At 35.7% G+C, this 24,130-nt stretch overlaps 1 protein-coding gene across 1 annotated transcript in view; it reads left to right on the top strand.

Moving 5' to 3' along the window:
- LOC129216199 (major centromere autoantigen B-like) overlaps positions 1-19,629 on the top strand; it is a 47,393-nt gene extending 27,764 nt beyond the window's left edge. Inside the window, exon 4 of the mRNA XM_054850386.1 lies at positions 18,231-19,629. The gene's annotated coding sequence lies outside the window, so the exon portion shown is untranslated. The remainder of the gene's footprint in view (positions 1-18,230) is intronic.
- Positions 19,630-24,130: the final 4,501 nt, after the last annotated feature.

Below are 24,130 nucleotides of genomic sequence, written 5' to 3' on the forward strand. Positions count from 1 at the left end.
TTAAATGGCTCATTATATTAGAACTGAGCTTACGTTATTGTATTTTTACACCAAACACTGTTTTAGAAATTTTTAAACGGTTTTAAAATTAAACTGCAAATGTTCATAGTAGAAGTTTAATGATACTTTTAATACAAAAAGTAATCGACAGTTAGAATTAGAATATAAGCAGAATGTATTTAATTTTAAAATTTTGTAAAAAGAAAACCTGAGATCGTCTATGAACTGCAGATGATCTTAAGATTTATTAATCCAGAGCAGTTGAATCATCTTCAGGAAAGTTTCCTTCGTTTTCTCCATGTGGAAGATTTTCAAAGTAAGGTCTATACTCTATAGGAATCCACTGCATTAAATTCATAAGGTCTCTGTACTTTTCATTACTTATCTTTTTTGTGGTTAGTCTTAATTTTGGAATTGTCTTTGGCATAACAACCCTTTCTTCTCGTTTATTTCTTTTTAATTCAACTGCTTTAAAGGATTTATCTGCAAAGCTGGTCTTATAATACAATTTGCTGTCTCCTTTTCGAAGTTGCAACCAAACTGCGTTCAATATCAAAAATGGCTCTTTATTAGTGCTTGTCTTTCTTGAAACAAAAGGAGCCTCTTTGCTCCTCAAATAAAGAAAATCTAAAAAGTCTTCAAGGCCCATCCTTCTTACAAGAAACGGGTTTTTTCTTGAACACGAACTAATAAAATTAGCCCAATCATTTGTAGTGTAGATAGTGTGGTTTTTTAATTGTTTTTTTAGCTCGCTCTATAACACTATGTTTTCCATCAACTTCCATGTGAGTGTGTCCAGTAAGTAGAAACTTGTGGTTTATTTCTTTTAAAATAGAAATTTTTTCTAACATCCATATGTAGATGAACATCATATTGATATTCCTATTTTGGCCACTGCAATTATCAGTCCATACCGTTAAGTTTTCAGTAGGATTTTCAAAATTTTGAAGTTCTTCATTTGCCCATGTGAATATAAGCATAATGCAATTTCATTTCCTCCACGCCCGACTGTCACTTTATCCCAAATCATACAGCAAGTTTTGTCGGCGGTTGTATCAAGAATAGTACTATTTAATGTCCAGAGTTTTCTTAAGTAAAAATTTTGAGAGTTCTTCAAGTCTGGAGTAGGAAGGCATTTTTGGAGATCAGACATGACGACTCTCCAGCCATTATTAGTACGGCCTTTTTGTTTATCTTCTCTTTTTAACTCATGTCTGAATGAAGTTTTTCCCAAGTGCTTTTCTTTTTTAACTTTAATTTCGTTGCATTTTTCCGCAGTTCTCTCATTTTTTAATTCACAATCTAATCTGTCACAAATATCACAAGTGTCGTTGTCTGGCAAGTGGAAAGACAAATTGAAGTAAAGTAAGACAGAACAACGTTAGAAGAAGCACAAATTTGTAAATTACAGCAGACACGTGTTTCGGCGTTACAGGGAACGCCTTTTTCAATGCAAAAAATAATGAGCTTATGGATGAAAAGACATCCGACAAAAGCCAAGAGCAGATAAGCATGCAGCTTAAAAGATAAAAACAGCAGATTAGCCAAACACCAATGACAAAGTTATAAACCGATCAAGAACCAATAGGAATGCAAGCAAAGGCCAAGAGCTTTCTCTTAGGTACGAACCCAGGAAGAAAGAATTCAATTGGACAAAGATTAAGCCGAAGCTTAAACAAAAAGAAAAGAAATTGTCAGTAACCATGAACCGCAAGAAAGGAAAAGCAGAATGGAAAACCATGAAATAAAATAAACAGAAACAAAAAATATTCGAAAAAAGGAAAAATAAAGATAAATAGAAGAAAAATTGGGGGGGGGGGGGGGAGTGTCAATCAAGACAAAAAGGTAAAAATAAACAAAGGAAGATCGATAAAAATGAATGGGAAAAAAAAGGGGGGGGGAATGGGGAAAGGACAGTATTAAAGATATGGGAGCCAAATGTTAGAAAAATATGGAACTGCACTAAGATCGTTAACTAAGTTAGAACTGTTCCTCAAAATATGAAAGGATTCCCAAAAGTCAAGATCTGATGAATTGGGGCATTTTTGGATAATCTGATAAGAGTTAAAATCAAAAGAGTGATTCGAATCCCAACAGTGTTTAGCAATACTAGACTTATTTAATTGTTGTTTTTTCACATAATTTTGATGCTCTTTCAAGCGAATTTTTAAAGCACGCCGAGTCTGTCCAATATAGGCAAGTTTACAACTACAATTAATTCTATAAAGTCCACAACAATTAAGAGGGTGAATAGGATCTTTAAGAGAAGAGAATGAAAGTTTATTAATAGGAGAGAACACCACCTGGAATTGGAAACGTTTTAGAATCTTAGCAACCTGATAGCTTACAGATGGAAAGAATGGCAAAACAACCAAATTCTTTCTGATGAAGGTTCGGTTAAGAACATTAGTTTGGGATTTATTTGAAAGTTTTTTATAAATGGAATCAATCAAAGTTGGCGGATAGTCTCTATCAATTGCCACAGCTTTAAGATAATTAAGTTCCACTTTGAGAAGTTCCGACGAAGAACAAATATTAATTGCGCGATAAACAAAAGAATTGAAAGCAGAATATTTTTGATTTGGAGGATGAGACGATAGTCTATGAGGAGGTAAAGAAACAGCAAAAGGTTTGCGATAAACAGTAGCTTCAAAACCAATTTCAGTACGAGAAACAAGTACATCAAGAAATGAAATGCAATTATACCGTTCTTTCTCACAAGAAAACTGAATATGAGGATCAATGGAGTTTAAAATAGATAAAACCTCATCACTCTCAAACTGATTCTGGTTCATTAGAACAAAACAATCATCAACATACCGAACATAAAATTGAAACTGCAGTTTTTGGAACAGCTTAACCTCAAAATAATGCATGTAAATATCACTAAGAATGGGGCTAAGTGGGTTTTCCATAGCCAGACCATCTAACATAATATAAAATTTCCCATTAAAAACAAAAGAACATTGCTTAAGACAAGTACGGGTAAGGAAAATTAAATCCTCAATTTCCGTATTGGTGAATCCGACTCCCTTCCCATTCAAGTCATCCAAAGATAGCACAAAACAGAGTTCTTAAAACCTCAGAAACGAAAATTTTTCGGGCTGGGGGGGGGGGGGCGGCGGAATACCTCTCTCTCTCCTTGTGTGAAGCAGGCACACTAAAGGCAGTGTAAGTTTGTGTTTAAGATTTATTTTTCCATCGAAGGAGCAACATTCCCCACATCGCCAAAGATAATCCAAAGTTTTAAGGACCCCACCCTCAATGTTCATTAAAGATGGTTTAAAGTTGCGTTTTTAAGTCTCTAGTTTCGGAATTTCACTTAAAGAGACCCCCCCCCCCCTCTTGACATTGCCAAAGACAGCCTAAAAGTTTTAAGACTTCAATTACAAGCATTTTCGGGAGAGGGTTCCAAACACCCTTTCTCTTAAGTCATTTTAGAATAAGCCTCAAATTGTTATTAATGCATCAGCTACAAAACATTTTTAGGTTGGAACACCGAAACCATCTCTCATCAATTCACTAAAGATTGCCTAGATTAGTGTTTTTAAGACTCCAGTTTCCGACTTTTCTTAAAACCTCATCCTCCCCACTTTTACATTATTAAAAACAGCCTAAAAAATTTTGACCTCTTTTTTAGTTTCCAGAGGAGAAATTCCAAACCACTCCTAGCTTCAAAAATGGCTTAAAAATTAGTTTTTCGATTTTGTATTCTGGAGTCCTTGAGTACCCCCCCTCCCTCTTAGATTCTCCAAAATATAAATGTGTTAGGACTTCAGTATTGCGGACTCGCCCTCTTTGCAAGAGCAGCATTTTTTCGCAAACTCGTGTTGCCGTTATTTTTCTTTTTTTGTTTCCTTTCTCTACTTCCCCCCCCAATTTCCATTCTAGCGAGTGTTAGATTGAAAGTCATTGGAGTTCAGTGATTCTTTAAGTCTAAGAATATTTTATCAGAAACATGCCAAAGATGCAGAAACAGTTGCACATCGGTGTTTCAAACTAGTTTGGAATTTGCCTCCGATTCTTTCCACAATTCCCATTTTCATTAAAAATCTTCAAAATCCCTGATAGTTCCCATTTTACAAGGTATGTGGATGCCCTTTGACGTGGCGTAAACATTTCATCCCGCCAGCAATCACACTCAACCGGTGGTTCAGATTCAACTCTAAGACAATTTAAGAGCGCACATAATTTTCATTTATGCGTAAGCTTGCAAAAAAAAAAAAAAAACAAAAAAAAAACCGCTAATGAGAACAAAAAAAAAAAAAAAAAAAAACGAAAGGATGCTCAAAAATAGCAAGTGAAAACGAAAGACGAAACGCCATCAATTCGATAAATTAGCGAGAAACTCCGCGGTCTGCAATGTAGTGAGTTGGAAAAACCAGAGCTACCTAAAAAAGTCAAACGGCGTGAGTCCAAAAGCACGTTGCAAATAAAACAAGCCCATGGTGGAAAATCGAGAGAATGTCGATGTAAATTCGTGGTTATGGAAAAATCCAGTAATATTAAAGCATATTTTTCAAACATTCAATTTTTCTTTTTTTTAAGTAAAAACTGAAGGAAAGTCATCGAATTTCTTTCCGTCCCGACCTCCGTCTCGGAAATTTTGTTCAAGACGGAAATCCGTCCTGAGACGGAAGGTCTTGCACCCATGTTGCTTAGGTATGATCTGATAAAGTTTTGAATTCGACTTCTGCTTTCCTGTTGCTATGGTGTAAGAATAAAAAATAAATAAATAAAAAAACAAAAAAAATGAGCTAATGTGTGCATCACATGACTTCCTTTTACTCCAATTTTATGTCATTTCCTCATTATTGGCAATTTTAATGTGATTGAATAGTTTACTCTCTAAATATCACCAACAGTGGCCAATTTAAAATGAAATTTAAAAAAAAACGCCAAATTTGGCAACCAAAAGAATGGCGATATATCGCCAAGTGTCCGACAAATTATAAAACCACTTGAGTTTACATCGAAATTAACAATAATTTTCCCCAAAAGGGGCAAAAGACCCCTTTAGAAACACCCGAATGCAACCAAAAGGGGAGGTGCACAACTAGACCCCACTAGGAGTCTATGTACCAAATTTCAACTTTCTAAGATATACTGTTCTTGAGTTATGCAACATACATACGCACATACATACATACAGACGTCACGAGAAAACTCGTTGTAATTAACTCGAGAATCGTCAAAATGAATATTTCGCTTGTCTATATGTTCTTAGGCACTTATCCATATGTGGTCCAGTCGAAAAAAAAAACTCAACATTCATTTGGGGGGTGAGCAAAATGGAAATTAAGATAGATTCATGGGTGCAAGTTTGGTAATGTGTTCAAGACGGAAAATATTTTCAGCCCCCCCCCCCCCCCGGCATACGTGCTAAAGGAAAAATTTATGTGTATAAATGTTGTAGATTTTAACAATGCCAATTTTTGAATCTGTGTTTAATTTGAATTTTAAGTCTTTAAATTGTAATATTTAAGCGTTATCGTAATTCCAAAAACCTAAAAACCGCCAATAACGGGGGGGGGGGGGGTCTGGGAGCTCTCCCCCAGAAATTTTTTTAAATTGAAGTCCAAAAAACGCAATGGCAGGACATTTTGGTAACGTTCAGGGAAAGGAGGCTTAGGGACTCTTACATCAATCATTTCTAACTGATAGTCCCAAAATCAATATTGGGCGACCTTCAAAAATAATAGAGAAAGAGGGGGGGGGGGACGCTCTTCCCGAAATTGAAGCTTTAAAAACGAAATTGCACTCCATTTTTCATACGTTTATATGCTTTTTGAATGCATTATCGAAGGGCTGGAGTTCAGGAACCCTACCTTACTTCAGCAATATTTCGAAATTGAAGTTCTAAAAACGCGATTTTAGACGATGTTTTAAAAGGAAGGGGTAAAAGCGTTCGCAGCTCCCCGCCATTAGTTTTTTGCCGATCGTAAACATTTTTATTGCAAGCAATAAGATCGCTTGGGACATAAGATTTTCACTTTTGCAACATAAATCAGTTCTGATCGGAAAGTTTCCCAAGGTAGCGCCAGAAAAGAAGGAAGGGGGGGGGGAGGGTATGGGCGACTAATGATAATGGACTGGCACCATTCCCCCATACAGTCTTCATTTGAAAAAGAATTCTTTTTTAGATAGCAGGTGGTGAAATTAGCAATAAAAAAACCGCTTCAGTAAAGTAGATATATTTTTTAAACGAGGTACACTTTCCAATATTCATTAATTAAAAAAAGAAATAGAGTAACTGAATCCTTACACCAGGCAGGGCACCAGAATCACATCCCTCTTAAGGCACTCAAATATAGCCTAAAGTGGCGTTTTAAATATTTCAGCATCAAAAAATTTTCGGAAGAGAACTCCCGAACCCCTTCCTCTGAGTTCACCACAAATGTCCTAAATTTGAATTTTTAAGGATGCAGTTTCTAAATTTTTTTCTAGGAATAGTACCCTTCCTTACCTAAAACATGACTTATGACCGCCTAAATGTTTTAATACTTTAAATTTCGGAAACTTTTTGAAAGATTCTTCCTATACCCTACCCCTTAAATCATACAAAGATAGCCCAAAACAGAGTTCTTAAAATTTTAGAAACGGAAATATTTCGGGCTGGGCGACGGAATACCCCCCCCCCTCCCTTCATTGTGTTTAATAAAGGCAATGTAAGTTTGTGTTTGAGATTTATTTTTCTATTGAAAGAGCAACTCCCCAAAATTTTAAGACTTCAATTTCGAAAATGTTTCGAGAAAGACCCCCCCCCCCCCCTGAATTCCACTCAAAAATAGCCAAAATAGCCTTTCAATACTTCAGCATGGAGAAATTTTCGGGGGAGAGAGCACCCGAACTCCTTCCCCTAAGTTCACTAAATTTAACTTAAATTTACGGTTCCCCCTTTTCATCACCTAAGTTTTAAGAATTTAAGTTCCAAAATTTATTGAGAGAAAGCCTTCGAATTCCCCCTTATTAAGGCTTTCAAAGGTGACCTAAAGCTGAGTTCTGAACAAGGGCACCCAAACAGGGGGCAAGTGGGAGCTCAAGTCCCCCCCCCTTTAAAATTAGAACTTCCTTGCTTTTAGTACCTTTTTCTTTGCAAAACTGAAAAACATTTCTTCTCCAGCCTATAATGAATAGGTTATTAAAAATATCAAATTTTAATAACTCTTATCTGTACTGAACTACGGGGAAAATATCCTGCTAAACCATGAGTAAAATATCTGAGCCCCCCTTTAAATTTTGCACATGGGTGCAAGTTTGGTGATGTGTTCAAGACGGAAAATATTTTCAGCTCTCCCCCCCCCCTGCCCGCATGCAGGCTTAAGGAAAAATTTATGCGTATTAATGTTGTAGATTTTACAATGCCAGGTTTGGAATCTGTTTTTTCGATTTAAATTTTAAGCCTTTAAATTGTAATATTAAGCGTTTTGACATCATAATTAGAAAAAATCTAAAATCCAGCAATAAGTGGAGGGGGGGGGGGGGGAGTCTGGGGGACTCTCCCCAGAAATTTTTCAAATTGAAGTCCAAAAAACGCTATGGTATGCCATTTTGGTAAAGTTTTGGGAAAGGAGGGGTTCAGGAACTCTTACATCAATTATTTCAAACTGATAGTCCAAAAATAACAACATTGGGCAGCTTTCAAAAATATTAGAGAAAGGGAGGGGGGGGGGGGTGCTCTGGGCTCTTCCAGAAATCGATGTTTTAAAAATGAAATTGTACTCCATCTTTCATAACGTTTATAAGCTTTTTGAATGCACTATGGAAGGGATGGAGTTCAGGAACCCTCCTTCGGCAATATTTCGAAATTGAAGTTCCAAAAATGCAATTTTAGACGATGTTGGATAATGTTAGGGGTAAAAGCGTTCGCAGCGCCGCACCATTAGTTTTTACCGATCGTAAACATTTTTATTGCAGCAATAAAATCGCTTAGGACATAAGGTTTTAACTTTCGCAACATAAATCAGTTCTGATCGGAATGTCCTACATAAGGTAGCGCCAACAAACCAGAAATGAAGGAAAGGTGGGGGAAGGGTATGGCCGACTAATGATAATGAATTGGCACCATTCCCCCACACAGTCTTCATTTGAAAAAGAATTCTTTTATAAGATAGCAGGTGTTGAAATTAGCAATAAAAAATCGCTTCAGTGAAGTAGATATATTTTTTAAACAAGGTATCCTTTCCAATATTCCTTTAAATTTTCAGCATCAAAACATTTTCTGAAGAGAACTCCCGAAATCCTTCCTTTGAGTTCACCACAAACGTCCTAAATTTCAATTTTTAAGGCTTCAGTTTCTAAATTGTTTTCTATAAACATGACTTATGACAGCCTAAAAGTTTTAATACTTTAATTTTGGAAACTTTTTGAAAGAATCTTCCTACACCCTTTCCCAGGGGCGGCAAATAGGGGGGTCAAGAGGGGCGGTTGCACCCCCAAATTTTTTGAGCAGAATGATAGAAAATGGATGAATTCAATTTATATAAGTCGGAAATAAATGTTCACTAAAGGAAATCTCGCTGGTTCTCAGCAACTATTTGATAAAACTCGACACATTCTCAGACTAGAAGTGTTTTTCGTTATTTGGATGATGACTTAGAAATTCATGAAGTATTTTCGGATTTTTCAGAACATAGAAAACTGATAGAAAACCATGGCTAATTTTAACTGAAGACGACATTGCCTTATATAGGCTAAATATTTCACACTTGTGTGCCCAGTGTTACGATGGTATGTCCAATACGAGAGGCTCGTGAAAAGTGGTGTGGCAGCATGGTTTTCACAAGAACATTCCTTGATATTTTACATTCACTTTTACGCTCATTTTTTAAGTGTATATTTATTTAATGAGTGTTCATCGCTTTCTTCTGCTAGAAACACGTTTCAGCTGCTCAATATACTATAATGTTTTCATAGAAACTTTTTCAAAATGCATGTGATTATTGAAAAAAAAAAAAAAAAAAAAGACATATTAACCAAATACCTTTTATGGGGCTCTATAATTATGCAATCGCGGAGTGACATAAGATAATTTTCAAGAGTTAAAACGATAAAACCATTTCCCTCTAACTTCAAAGCAGTGATTTGACGACTGGAAGAATTATTGCAAAACAATTCTTTCAATGGTGAAAAAGCTCATGCCTTTTAGCATGTATGACTTCGTTTGAATTTTTATCCGATTTGTTTGCATCGAGAAAAGGTTTTTGAAAAATGCTTTACCCTATCAAAATCTGTATCTTTAATCCGCTACTCGACTATTTAAACCACACTTCAATCTACAATTGATCTGTGTGTACATTTCAATCAATCGTGAAATTTTTCAAAAAAAAAATTCTTCCTCCTAGCCAATTTTAAAGAGGCGCAAAAAAAAAAAAAAAAAAAAAAAAAAAAAAAGTGACAAAAATCCACATGATGATGTGAAGTCAAACATTAATTTTTGAATATTTTGTATGAAGTAATAGATTCAGTTTCGAATGAAATTAACACAAAATTTGATGATAATTATTTTTCTGTATGGTTGGCTGGGATTATGGTTATTTGGATTGGATTTTGAAAACGAAAAATAAAATGTTTCAACTGTGAGTAAAATTTTTTAGCATGAGGAAAGAGAAATTGCAAGTATACCGACAGAATGGTTTTCACATTCAGAGACTTCAGTTTCGACCTTATTATGGGCTCATCAATCTGGAATAGTGAATAACAGAGCTGGAGGCAGATGATATCTCATTGAAGCTGCGAGCACCGACATGACTAGATTATTCAATGATGAAAAGTTTAAGCCCCTCACAGTTTTTGAAGTAGCATGGGTGATTTTGAAGAGCAAGATATAAAAAGTGTTTTTATACATAACTTTGTGTTGCTTCAATTATTTTTTAACTATTACAATCGGTTCAGCTAGTAGAGAAAGATCTTCTTTGTGTCTCAAAAGGTTAGAGAAATATTTTCGAAGCACAAAGGGGGAAAACATACCTTTTCTATTTAGCTGAACTGGCAAAACAGCACGACATTGGGCACTGATAGATTAGTAACACGATTCCCTGCTCTTCCGAATTCAAAAAATCATGCATTATAACTTTTCCAAAAGGTATAAAATCTTTAGCAGCAAGATGTTTTTTAAAAATTTTTAGTCAATGAATCAAATTTTAATTGTTTCTAAACACTAATTTTATTCATACTAAACCGATTTTATGACAACATCTTGTTAGCAAATGTGTGTTTGGTTTCGCTTTGGCGTTATATATGTTTCAGAAACTCGACCCCCCAAATGAAATGGTGAAATGCCGTCCCTGCCCTTTCCCCTTAAATCATCCAAAGATAGCCCAAAACAAAGCTCTTAAAATTTCAGAAACGAAAATATTAAAACTTATTGAGAGAAAGCCTTCGAATTTCCTCTTCTTAAGTCTTTTAAAGATTACCTAAAACTGAGTTCTGAATACTTCAGCTTTGAATATTTTTTGGGAAAGGGGAACCCCGAACCCCCAAGACAGTCTAAAGTTGCTCTTTTAAGACTCCAGTGTCGGAATTTCGCCTAAAGAGAGACCCTTTCCTCCCTCTTGACATTCCCAAAGACAGCTTAAAAGTTTTAAGACTTCAACTGCAAACACTTTTCGGGAGAGGGTCCCAAATGCCATTTCACTCAAGTCCATTTAATTATAGCCTCAAATAGTTTTTAAAACATCAGCTACAAAACATTTTCATGTTAAAACACCAAAACCATCTCTCATAAATTCACCAAAGATTGCCTAAATTAGTGTTTTTAAGACTCCAAATTTTTGATTTTTTTTTAAACGTCCCCCTCCCCCCTTTTACATTATTGAAGACAGCCTAATAAGTTTTAAGAGTTTGCAGAGGAGAAATATCAAACTACTCCTAGCTTCAAAAATGGCTTTCAATTCAGTTTTTCGATAGTTTATACTGTAACCCTTAAGTAACACCTCCCCCCCCCTCTTAGATTGTCCAAGATATCAACTTTTTAAAACCTCAGTATCGTGGGTTAATTTGCGAACTGATTACCCTCTTTGCAAGAACAGCGTTTTTTCGCAAATTCTTGCTGCCGTTATTTTTCTCCTTTTCTTTCTCTCCCCCCCCTCCCATATTTACATTCTAGCGATTGCTAGATTCAATGACATTGGAATTTAGTGATTCTTAAAGTCTTTGTCAAAAATGCAGGAACGTTTGCTCATCGGTGTTTCGAACCAGCTTGAGATTTCCTCTCGATTATTTCCAAAATTCCCATTTTCATCGAAATATTCAAAAATCACTGATAGCTTCCGTTTTACCTGGTATGTGGACGCCCTTTGATGTGGCGAAAACATTTCATCTTGTCAGCAATCACGCTCAATCGGTGATTCAGATTCAGCTCTTTAAGACATTTTAAGAGTGTACATAATGTTCATTTATGCGTGTAAAGTTTGCAAAAAAAAAAAACCGCAAATGAAAAAAACGAAAGAATGATCGAAAATAGCATGAGAAAAGGCTAAATTTTCGATTAGAGCCAATTATTTCGAAAAAACAGGGAGAATAGCGAGTAACTCATCGGTCTGCAATGCAGTGAGTTGGAAATAACAGAGCTATACCTAGTCAAACGGCGCGAGTCGAAAAGCCACGCCTCCAAAAGCACGTTGCAAACAAAACAAGCCCATGGCGGAAAACCGAGAGAATATCGATGTAAATTCGTGGTTATGGAACGGTCCAGTAATTAAAGCATATTTTCCAAACACTCAATTTCTCTTTTTTAAGTAAAAACTGAAAGAAAGGCATCGAATTTCTTTCCGTCCCGACCTCCGTCTCGGAAATTTGTCCAAGACGGAAATCCGTCCTGAGACGGAAGGTCTTGCACCCATGATTTTGCATATGGGCGCTCATGGTTCTGAATACTTTAGCTTTGAATAATTTTCGGGGAAGGGGGACCCCGAGCCCCAAGACGGTCTAAAGTTGCACTTTTAAGACTCCACTTTCGAAATTTCGCCTAAAGAGAGCCCCCTCCCCCTCTTGACATTACTAAAGACAACCTAAAAGTTTTATGACTTCAATTACAAACACTTTTCGGAAGAGGGTCCCAAATTCCCTTTCTCTTAGGTCCATTTAAGTATAGTCTCAAAGAAATTTTAATACATCAGCTACAACATTTTCATGTTAGAACACCAAAACCATCTCTCATAAATTCACCAAAAAATTGCCTAAACTAGTGTTTTTAATACTCCAGTTTTCTATTTTTTTAAACCTCCCCCTCCCCACTTTTGCATCGTTGAAGACAGCCTAAACATTTTTGACTTTTAAATTTTTAAGAGTTTGCGGAGGAGAAATAATAAAGCACTCCTAGCTTCAAAAATGGCTTTCAATTCAGTTTTTCAATATTTTATACTGCAGCCCTTGAGTAGCCCCCCCCTTAGATTGTCCAAGATATAAACGATTTGAGACCTCAATATCGTTGGTTAATTTGCGAACTTACCCTCTTTGCAAGAGCAGGGTTTTTCGCAAACTCGTGCTGCCGTTATTATTCTCGTTTAATTTCTCTTTCTCTCCCCCCCCCCCCTATTTCCATTCTAGCGAATGTTGTATTGAATGACATTGGAATTTTGTAATTCCTCAAGTCTATTGTTAAAACTGCAGGAACGGTTGCCTATCGATGTTTCAAACCCGCTTGAAATTTCACCCCGATTCTTTCTAAAATTCCCTTTGGATGCCCTTTGTTGTGGTGGAAACATTTCATCTCATCAGCAATCACTCTAAATCGATGATTCAGATTCAACTTGAAGACATTTTAAGAGCGCAGATAATTTTCACTTATGCGTGTAAAGTTATGCAGAAAAAAAAAAAAAAAAAAAAAAAAAACTGCTAATGAAAAAAAAAAAAAAAACGAAAGGATAATCGAAATTAGCAAGAGAAAAGGCTAAAATTTCAATTACAGACGATTATTTCGAAAAATCAGGGAGAATAGCGAGCTACTCCGCGGTCTGCAATGCAGTGAGTTACAGGGCCGATCCTAGCAGGTGTGCAGAGTGTGCACCGCACAAGGGCGGCCAAAGCAAGGGGCGGCCGCAGGCCGCATCATGTAGTTCTTTTAATCAAGCAAAATTCCTCAAGAATTTCTCACAAGATGACATAATAAGTCGAATAAATATACAGAATTTTAAATGTTCAATTATCAAAGTAGGTGCCAATTTTCCAACAGCATAGCATATTAAGAAAAATGGAATGTTAGGCTCACATGCTTCGTTTGATTGCAAAATTTGTGACAGAACTGGTAATCAGGCATGGATACTGTTATTTAAGTTTCTTTTGGCGATTAAATATCTCGCCAGTTTTATGGCAAACCTAAGTTTAAATTGAAAGAATCTCAGTTCAGATTCAGATTGCTTTAGGATTTTAGATTGATTGATGAGGAATTTGGGCCGTGGTAGCCCGATCGGTAGAGTGTCGGATTCGGGGTCGGAGGGTCCTGGGTTCGAACTTCGATGGTCGAAGACCCACCATCGTCATTAAAGGGGACTGGGCGACGTTAAATATGCTCGTGGTCTCAATGTCCTCCAAGTGAAACGATACCTCTGGGGGGTGCTAGTACCAGGTAGCTATTAGCTCCTGAACTAGTTCTAAATTCTCTTGAACTGTTCGATCCGGTGATGGTGCTGCCATCTATCGGTATATAAAATAATGGGGGCAAGGCACTTAGTATGCAGTCCTTGACATAAATACAGTTGTAGTCAATTGTGACTCTGAACAGGAATAGGATGTTGAATTTACGAAGGGAGCCGCTGGGCCCTATAATACCAGCAAGAACCATTCTTATGGTTATAATTCTATTTGTTTTATGTTAATAAATGTTAGTTTTGTTTAACTGATAGTTGTAGCTTTGTTACTTCTCTAAAATTGTGACCAAAGGAACAGACTTACGAACAATTTTAAACCTGCAAAAATTGGAGCTGCTGAGTTCCTTTAGCAGGTTTTTTTTAGCAGGGGAGGGGCAATGACGGAAATCCCCTCCCCCAAAGCATGAAAGGGTGCCTTCTAAAGGCCACTAATGCTCATCCCCAGCCTCCCAAGCTTTTATTGATCCTTAACAATGAAGACATACATATTTTATGTTAAAAAAAAACTATGCTGATAGAATACTCTCGCAAGTATTTCAAACAACAAATTCTATGTTCAGCAGTCGTGGATGCGTGGAGTCTGGAGAGACAATGGAAAATTGCGACTCCCCTGAGAGTCAAACATATATAATCAACGAACTAAAATTTTTAATTTTCCCCCTTTACAGCAATTTTTTTAATTAAAACCACGAATGAACTGCTCGGTTTAATATCAGGTAGGAGGACAGGGCCCTTGCCCCGGGTTACAAATTGGCTCCAAAACGAAGATCCAAAAGGATGCCTTGACCTTTTTGACAAGACTAAAGAAGGCTTCAAACTGCGTTTTTAGAACTTCAATTTCGGAACATTTTGCTGGTTGAACCACCGATCTTAACGATCCAATTAAGTCTCTTATTCACTCTTTCTACCTTAATTTAATCAAACATAGCCTAAAAATGATGGCTCTAAAATTTAAAATGTCTCTTCTGGGGACAGCTCTTCCTAACGTCATCAAAAATTGCTCAATGGCATTTTTCGAATTTCTTTTTCGAATTTTTTGCGGTAGAGGGCCTTGAAATCCATTCCCTAACATTACTACCAAAGATGGTTTGAATTAGCGTCTCTAGAGAGGACCCCAATCGTACCCCCTCTCACTTAACGTATTCAAAAACAAACTAAAATTGCGTTTTTCAATCATCAGTTTCGAAGAACTTTGGGGGAAATACTGCGGATCCCCCTTTTCTCCAACGTAATCACTATGGCTCAAACTTTCGTTTTTAGATGGTTCCGTGAAGCCACCAAACCCTTCCTGCGTAAAATAGCCTGAAATTGATTCCAGTTTCAAAAAACAGTTCTTGAGGGCACACTGAATCCCCAACCGCTCTTTGTCCCATCGTTATCAAACAATGCCTAAAATACGATTTTGGGACTTCCATTTCTAAAAAATTCCGGATGTCTTACGTAAATTTTCACGGCGCTAGGACATCCGGTATCCCCCATCAATCGGAGACAAGTCTTTAGTTGTATTTTTCAGATATTAATGTCGAAAAATATTCAGAAAGATCCGCTGAAGCTTCTCGATTTCCTTAACGTCACCAAAGGTAGTACAAAATTGCGCTTTTTAGAGCCCCAAAACCCTTTCTTCACAAAAATAGCCTAAAATTGATTTTAATTCCGAAAAATATTTCTCTCAGTTCGGAGTATTTTCCCCTATCGTGTCCAAATCTAGCGAAAAATGTGTTTTTGAAACAATAGTTCCGATAAATTACCAGAGGAAAGATGCCAGACCCCCTATCGTAACCAAGACGTAACCGTAGAGACGACCGAATCTCCCTCCCTCCAACAGCGTCAACAAAGATAACCCAAAATTGCTTGCTTAAAACTTCCGTTTCAGAAAAAATTCTGGAAGAGCGCCGATCCTTTCTAAACTAAGGTTACAAAAAATAGCTGTAATTTAACATGAATTTTTAAAGAATTTTAGGAAAGAACTCAAACATTACTTTCCCCTCAAGTCTCGAAAAATTTCCTAAAATTGCAATTTTTGACGTCAATATTGAAAATCTCTCCATGGACCTTGGATGTTCCCGACTCTTTTGTCCTAGAAACCAAACACAACCAAAGATTAATTACACAGCTATTTTTCATAAGCCAATTTTGAATGTTTTCTGGATGCGTCCAGCCCCCCCCCCCCCCCCCCGTTTCTCCCTCCTCCGTCTTTCCTCTGATCTCACCAAAGACAGACTATAAAATGTATTTTTACGACTAGTACATTTTTTGTACCTATTACTTTTTTCAAAGATGTAATTGTATCTAAGGAGTTTTTTCTTACTTTTTACATGAATTCATCCTTCTTCTGTTTTTTTTTTTTAATTAGATCTTGATACAGAAATTTAATGAAAGATTTATATAGATTTATGTGGGCGTTATAGTCAAAAAATGCAAATTGCTCTTCAGGGGCGGCGCATCAGGTCTTTGCACATGGGCGGCCGACACCCTAGGATCGGCCCTGGTGAGTTAGAAATAACAGAGTTTACACATTAAAAAAAAGTCAAACGGCGCGAGTCTAAAAAGCCACTCCTCCAAAAGCACGTTGCAAACAAAACAAGCCCATGGCGAAAAATCGAGAGAATGTCGATGTAAATTCGTGGCTATGGAACGATCTAGTGGTTAAAGCATATTTTTCAAACACTTAATTTTTCTTTTTTAGTAAAAACTGAAAGAAAATTCATCGAATTTCTTTCCTCCCGACCTCCGTCTCGGAAATTTTGTCCAAGACGGAAATCCGTCCTGAGACGGAAGGTCTTGCACCCATGGATAGATTTTTGAGTGAAAATTCTTTTGCGAATACAATACTTCCATTTTTGTAAAAGGAAGTAAAAACACTTCACCTAAAGAGTTAACAACATTTTGTTTATTCATTTCAAGTATCACTTAATTCAACAAAAAAAAAAAAAAAAAAAATCCCATCAAACCTATGTTTTTGATTTCAATATCTATGAGTTTTCTTACATTTATGAAGGAAGCATTTCTCTTTAAGTGTTGGATCAAGTCTCCCTTACCCATATGCGGACTTGAGGAATACAATTTTTTGTACCATTCCTACATAGAATTATGCTTTTTTTAGCCATAGTAATGTGAAAAATGCAAAACTGCATTAATGCATATTTTTTTATTTCATTCTAACTATTCTACAAAACAATGGAAAGTAAAAAAACAAAAATTGGGTCGTCTCCCCTACCACAGAATTGTAGTTTTGCAGTTTCTCTCATTTAAAAAAAAATGACGCTGCGACTTTTTTACAACTTGCTTATAGTAGGTCCAAAATTATTCAAAACCGCTGCTGATAAAACAGTGGCAAAGTAGCAAACTGCAGTAACTTTTTGTTTTAAAGACCACACTGAAAATGTGAAAAAGATATGATACCGAGTGCAGCTTTTCCCTCCTGCTTTCAGTTCTGTTCCGTAAGCTGATTTTCAATGACATTTCTTTGTTCGCACGCGAGATCAAGAAAATATCAATTACTTTTAGTACCCCTACAATACTTTAGCTATGCATTAGAGTATTTAGAAAGAAGGGTAGTGGGGACTCTTCTTGGATATCAACAAAAGTATAACTGGGAGTGCATTTAAATCATATTTTGCTGCAAGCTTTATTCCATTTACTAGGGATCATCATTTGTCAACTGTGGTGTCTCAATGTCGCCTACTGTGAATGATCATTTATGACTTTAATGCTTTTACTCCTGGATGTCTTCCAGATATCCAGGAATGTCATAACATCCTTGGATCTCCTCGGGGCTAGATGTCCAACCATTTAAGGTTAAAGGAGTGAGAGAGGGTGGATCGGTTTTCCCTGGATGTTCTGCATCCAAAGGTACCATTACTGACCTGGTAGACATTGAAAGTCTGGAGGAGAGTTACTGATCTCAGACAGTTACGCAGATTTTAATTGTATAGATTTCTTCGTGGATCATGCGCTCATCAACATGCATAGAGGAGCTGTTAATGGTCAGGAAACAATTGAAGTGTATAGTAGCAAAGGTAGGTATCTCCAAAAACATTTAAGGAAAATTCACTTATCTGTAGCTACAAAGAGATATGAGCTGCAATAACTTTTCCCGTTTTGTTTAAATCATTTATAGAATCATTTTGAAAACCTCTGACAGTCTCAGGTCGTTATTCTACCTAAGTATTGCAATAAAAAAACTGAAAAAAAAAAAAAAACATTTTGCAAAAAATTGGGATTGCAAGATATAGTTCACTCTTGAAAACTTGAAGTCCCAAGGGACTGAGGGTACTGGCTAAAAACAAAGTTATTGGTAGTTTGAGTAATAGGAAGTTCTCACAAAGTTTGGGACCCAATGAAAACTTTGAGACGAGGAATATTCGAGTTAAAAAGTCTTCAAGTTATCAAAAGCTGACAGTACGTAATGCAGCAGCTCCATGCTTTAACTGACCCACCCCTAAACTGACAGGTTTGGTCTAAGCATTTTCTACTTCTACATCCACTCTATGCCACTGGTTCTAGAACAGCTCTTTCCCTTATAGTACTAAAAATTAAAAATATTGGATTCTAAAATAAATAGGCAGTCTTTTAACTGCTTCAAAAAAAACACACACACACAGTATCAAACTTGACTTATTTCATCTTCTATTTTTCCAGTGTGATTCCAGAGAAGCCACCTAAAGAACTTACTGCTGTTTTCTACAGTCTGCAACCATCGGAACGAAAAACTAAAATTGCCTTGCTCCAAGACCAAATTCGAACCTCTCATTGGCCAACTGATCCCTGCTTCACTTGGAATCTCTCCCTTCAATGCAACAGTTGCTTTCACAGACTGATTTTTCTTTGCTGAAACCAATATTCCCTTGATCTCCATGATCTCCACAGCAGTCAACATGGGACTTTTCACTTTTTTTTCTATTGTTCCTGTATCACTATAGCAATGTATTAGTTTAATTATTCAAAAAGTATGGTTTTGTGACCAGATATAATTGGGAGGACATTCTCGAATTATTTATTTATTATTTTTTTTTAATTTCTAGGCATAACAAAATTTTAACAAAAGCTCCTCTGACATTAATAAATATATATAATTTTCAGTAAAGAAAACAACTTGCTCATTCAAACAACTTTTTTTTGCCTGATTTGGCACAAGTTCGAAAGAAAATTACGTACACTTGTAGAGTCATTGTACAACAATAATTTTGAAACATCAAAAAGGTGGTAGATTAAAAAAGGCTGAGTAATGCCAAAGTTCAGGGTTTGTAAAATTCAGGAGTGAAAAATTTTTTTTCTTTCACATTTGCATTTCTACATAATACAGGTGTGGTAGCATGTTTAAATTACAACTGGTTACATACAAACCACAAGACAGAACTGATTCTGAAATAATTCGCAATGCAAATTTGAAGCACTTATTTCAAGTCATTTTAGACAATGTATACTTGTTTGTGTTATTTGTTCAAATTTGTCTGCGTAGGTGAATGCCATTTTGTTATAAAAATATTCAGAAAAGTCGAGTGCCTCTTTTACATATTTTAGGCAATAAAACTATATAAAAATATTTATAAAATAAACTTATGTATCTAAGATAAACCTATCATTTAAGGATAAATTAAGAATTGTATTCAATTCTTAAAATAATTTAAATTTCAGCATATTTTGTACTGAAACACCTGAAATGATGTTAATAATGTGGTTTTAGAACCTAAGAACCAATAAGAAGAACGTTTTAATAACTGAATGGTTAGTTTTAAAAAAATGTCTGTGTATTAGCAAAATATATATGTTTACCACAAACGATTAAACTTGCCTTTAAAGATAAACTTATTGTATCTGTGTTTTGTATGAAAACTGCAATTGTTATCGTGTAAAATATTCCCTCTTTCCCACCCTGCATTTGTTTTCGTTTCAGCTTCTTGAGTGTTAGTAATTAATCAAAAGAAATTGGGTATTTTAGAGAATGCTGTTTAAAATAGAAAAATCAAAAGTTCAGTCTGTGATGTAACTGTTGAAATGTGAATGTGATTTGATAATTAAAGTGCTAATTGGTTCGTAACAGTTTCGTTGCTTTTACTTATATACACATTTTACAATTTTCCGTTTTCCGCAGAGGCTATCACATAAGGTTTTTAAAGCTAATTTTGCACTCCAGTACTTTAACTGCTTTTTAAAAAGTTATTACATTGCTAAGACTTTATTCACAGAATAGAAATAACAACTATTAAGATTCTAAAGTGCATTCAACGCTTTGGGAAAATATTTGGCTTCGCCAGATGATGATTGGCTAATCTGACTGAATATTCAAAAAATAATTTGGCTAAATACTTTAAGGGGTCCAAGACGTTCTTGACTTGACAAATTCCAGAACAACGGTTACTTTTTAAACCTGCCTATCTTTTTACAAAATATTTAAAAGTGAAATTTTTTCTAGTGTTTTTAGCTCTTATTAGGAGCATGATAGTGTAAATTAAAACTTTCACTTGCAGAAAAATATTTTAAAACATTGCCTGAACTAAGATATAGTTTTTCAAGAACAAAATAATCATATACACTTTGATTAAGAACTTTTTTCACTACACTTCTTTGACACTTTTTTCTAGGGCTCGACCGATGGCATTTTTTGGCCGATGGGCCGATGCCGATTGTTGGCCGATTGTTCAAAGATGGCCGATGGCCGATGTTTTTCTCCAAATGGCCGATTGCCGATGGCCGATGGCCGATGCTGATGGCCGATGGCAAAAAAAAAAGGTAAAAAAAAATAATAATTTGAATTCTGATATTTTTAATTCAAATTATGTTTTTCGCAATCACGAGTTGCGACAGGACGCTACTCATTGGAGTTAGTTTCTAGAAACTGCTCCTGTCCCCTCAAACCTGCCATTCTCTTGGGGCGGTTACGTGCGTATAGTTGTGCGTGTGTAGGCACGCATGAATGTTTAGGCTTGTGTGTGCGCAGACCTGTGCATACACGTAGGCGTGTGTGTGTGTGTAAGTCTTTTCATGTGTAGGCCTGTGTGTGCATGGACATGTACATAGGCGTGTGTGTGTTTGTGTGTGTATGAGCGTATGTAGGACATGGACGCCACCGACCAGGAGAAGCGGATTTCGGGGGACATTGTTCAGGATCGGAGAAGCTGCGCCTGCGGAAGACGGTGAGCGGGAGTGCTGCAGATGGAGGCGGAGGGGGGGGGGGGTAAATAAACTCAGCGTAACGTCAAGGACAGTCAAATGAGAACAATGAGCAATCGTGATTGCTCAAAGAAATCTAACAGAAATAAATTGATAAGATTGTCAGGAATTTAAAGGATCATTGATTCAATTCACCTTACTTCCTTTCTACGAATAAGGAATTGTAATCACACACAAAAAAAAAAAAAAAAAAAAAAATCAGATTTCGACGTATGTGTATGAATGTGTGTGTGGGGGGGTATGTGTATGTGTGCATGCATGAATGTGTGGGTATTTGTGTATGTGTGGGTGTCTGTATGTATGCGTGTGTGTAAGTGTTTGTATGTGTGTATGTGTGTGTATGTGTTTGTGTGTGTATGTGTTTGTGTGTGTGTGTAGTTGTTTATGTATGCGCGTGTGTGTAGGACATGGATGCAACCTGGAGATGGCTTTCGCTATAGGAGCAGCATCGCGAGGAGCCAGCCGGTCCGCGGTGATGGTGCGGAGGGTGGCGATGGGAAAAATCAGCGTAACGCCAAAAACAGTCAAATGAGAACAATAAGCAATCGTGATTGCTCAAAAAAAAAAAAAAGAAAATCAAAGAGACTGTTTAGTAACCAATTGATTTGTTTTTTTAATTGAACATATAACTAAGATTTCAGTAATATTGTAATAATGTATGGATTTAGGTACACTAAACATAAAAAACATTAAATTATGTTGTTTAATCATTCAAAAAAATTAATAAAACTATGAAACTGCCAATAGATTACGCAATTAAAGTGGAAAGATTGCACGTAGACATTTTTTAGTCATCAAATTAAACAAAAAAGGTAACAGATAAATTACAATATTAAATCATAATAGGAATATTTTTATACTTATTTCAAATTTATTAATAGAAAAGTTTGCATTTTTCATAAAAACTATAACAGTGACATAAATTTTGCGGAAAATAGGAATAGCCATGAAAAGAGCGAGGTTCTTAAAACGCAGCTACAATAAACAAACTCAATATTTACACCAAGTTAATAACTGAATACATATACTACTTGATCTGATGTTTGCACACGTAATATTGAGCAATTTGATTGTTTAATCTTTTATGAAGCACTACAAACAAGTTCAAATTATATTTTCCAATTTAACAATAATTTTCTGAAATTTAAAAATATCATAATGAAAATCCTTGAAACTTTTCTATAACATATTATTAAAAATATGATGAAAACGAAAATAACTTATTCATTGATTTTATATAAATACATAAAAATAGTTACTTACAACAGATAAAAGAAATCGATCGCTATTAATAATGCAAAAAAGATGGCGCATTACGAAATATATGTGAAACAAGTATAAGAAATACGCAAAATGACATTTCTTGACCAAAATAAATAATCGCTAAATGTTTAAGAAATGCTTGAAACGACGAGGGTGGGTTAGGGGCATCACCCTCTGATTTAGAAGTAACTCACAACATGAAACTACGGTCCCAACTTCGGTTTCATTTTTTTAGTACAGAACCGCTACCACCAACGCCTCGGAAGAGTTTCGGAATCTACTTCAGCACTTCCGAAGAAAAAATTCAAAAGTTCCTTTGATTTCCGAATTATGTCACCATTCAAAACGTCTTTAATCAATTTCTTACATTAATGCTCTAAATTCTTCCTAAACAATAGATAAAGCTTGAACAAAAAATCTCTAACTTTGTGAATGGTGTTAGTTTTAAACAACTAAGAAGTACAACTAGAGTTTAATTTCAGAAATTGAGGGAGTGGGAGGAGGGGCATGCAGGTATTCTCAGAAATACAAAAAATAGTCGTAAAAAATAGAGTTCAAAACAATCATAAACATTGAGCAGAAAAACCCTTTTAAAATTTGCACCCGTGTTTGTTTTGACGTGCAGTGGCGGATTTAAAATATAGCAAATGTTGCAATTGCGCGAGAGGCCCCATAACCATAGGGGCACCGTAGGAGTTACAAAAATGCTTATGATAAATGTTTTACAACTTCTGTGATAGAGAAATAGGACCCCAAAATGTATTTCGACGGGTCTCCAACTTGTAGCTCCGCCGAAGCGATGCAGAAAAGACTGCATTACTGTGATTCATATTACAAACATCGAAAAATTAGAAATTACCGTCGGTTCAACGGAAATCTAGCATAATGAAACAAAACCGGTTTCGCCATCTCATATTTGTTTCCATAGTCTCCAATTCGGCAATATATCACCAAATGATCTTCAGTCTGATACGCTATATAAGTTTTACATTCAAATAAGTAATTAATAGCCACAAAAAATGAGTAAATAGCCTTTTTTGAACACCCGATCACCCGATCAAAAACAAAAAGGGAAGTGCACAACTGGAACGTACGCACACTCCACATGCGAAAATCTAGCCTTACCATTTTAAAGGTATGACTTATGAGAGATACATACGTACATCGAGCCGCAAGAAACAACGCGATAATTAACTTGTTTAGTACCTGAACTGCAGTATTAAAAACTCTTTCAGGGGTGACTAAAATAGAAATTCATACTGAAATTTAAGTAAACAATTTTATATGAAAATAATAACTCCCTTTACTTTGTATTAAAAAAGTAAAACAACAAAGGTCCTTAAAGTCCTTTTTTTTTTCAAAAACATCGGCCAATTCCATCGGCTTTTCGATGTTTTTTGAGGCCGATGGGCCGATGTTTCCTGCAAGTTAGCATCGGCCGCCGATGCCGATGGCTAAATTGTTGAACCATCGGCGTCGATGCATCAGCTAAGCCGATGCATCGGTCGAGTCCTACTTTTTTCACAAATGACATAAAACTTTAAATTGAAATTTTATCCTTAATTAGTGCAATTGATGTCGCTAACCTCATTTTAAGTTATTTTTGCCAATTGAAAAAAAAAAAAAAAAAGAGTTTAACATTTAAAAATGTTTGAAATTTTCATCATCAAAGAATGGGTTCTTACAAAAAATATTCAACAAAATTTCTAAAACTTTTAGGTTCACTAGAAGATTATAGGTACTATGGACGATTGTACCGAATTTCAAACATTAATAGTAGAACTTCTGTAAAATGTACCTAAGCATTAAAAAAGCACATTTCGAGAAAATGGGCAAAAACATTTACGACCCTTGCAATTTCCTTTATTGTCACATGTTTTAATCTTCGTATTTTGCGGGTTTCTGTCGACCAGAAACATAAATTATATATTTTTGGAAAGGGGAAAATCTCTTTTATTTTTTAGAATAAAAAATCGGTTTTAAAAGAATTTTTTTGTCTTGGTGCCATAATAACAGCAAAAAGAAAATGAATTTTGACTTACAATTTGTTTTACAGTTAAAGCAAAAATATATCAGCATAATTTTCAAATTAAAAATCTGATGTG

This window comes from Uloborus diversus, chromosome 2 (assembly GCF_026930045.1).
Source record: "Uloborus diversus isolate 005 chromosome 2, Udiv.v.3.1, whole genome shotgun sequence".
NCBI classification, from domain to species: Eukaryota; Metazoa; Arthropoda; class Arachnida; order Araneae; family Uloboridae; genus Uloborus; species Uloborus diversus.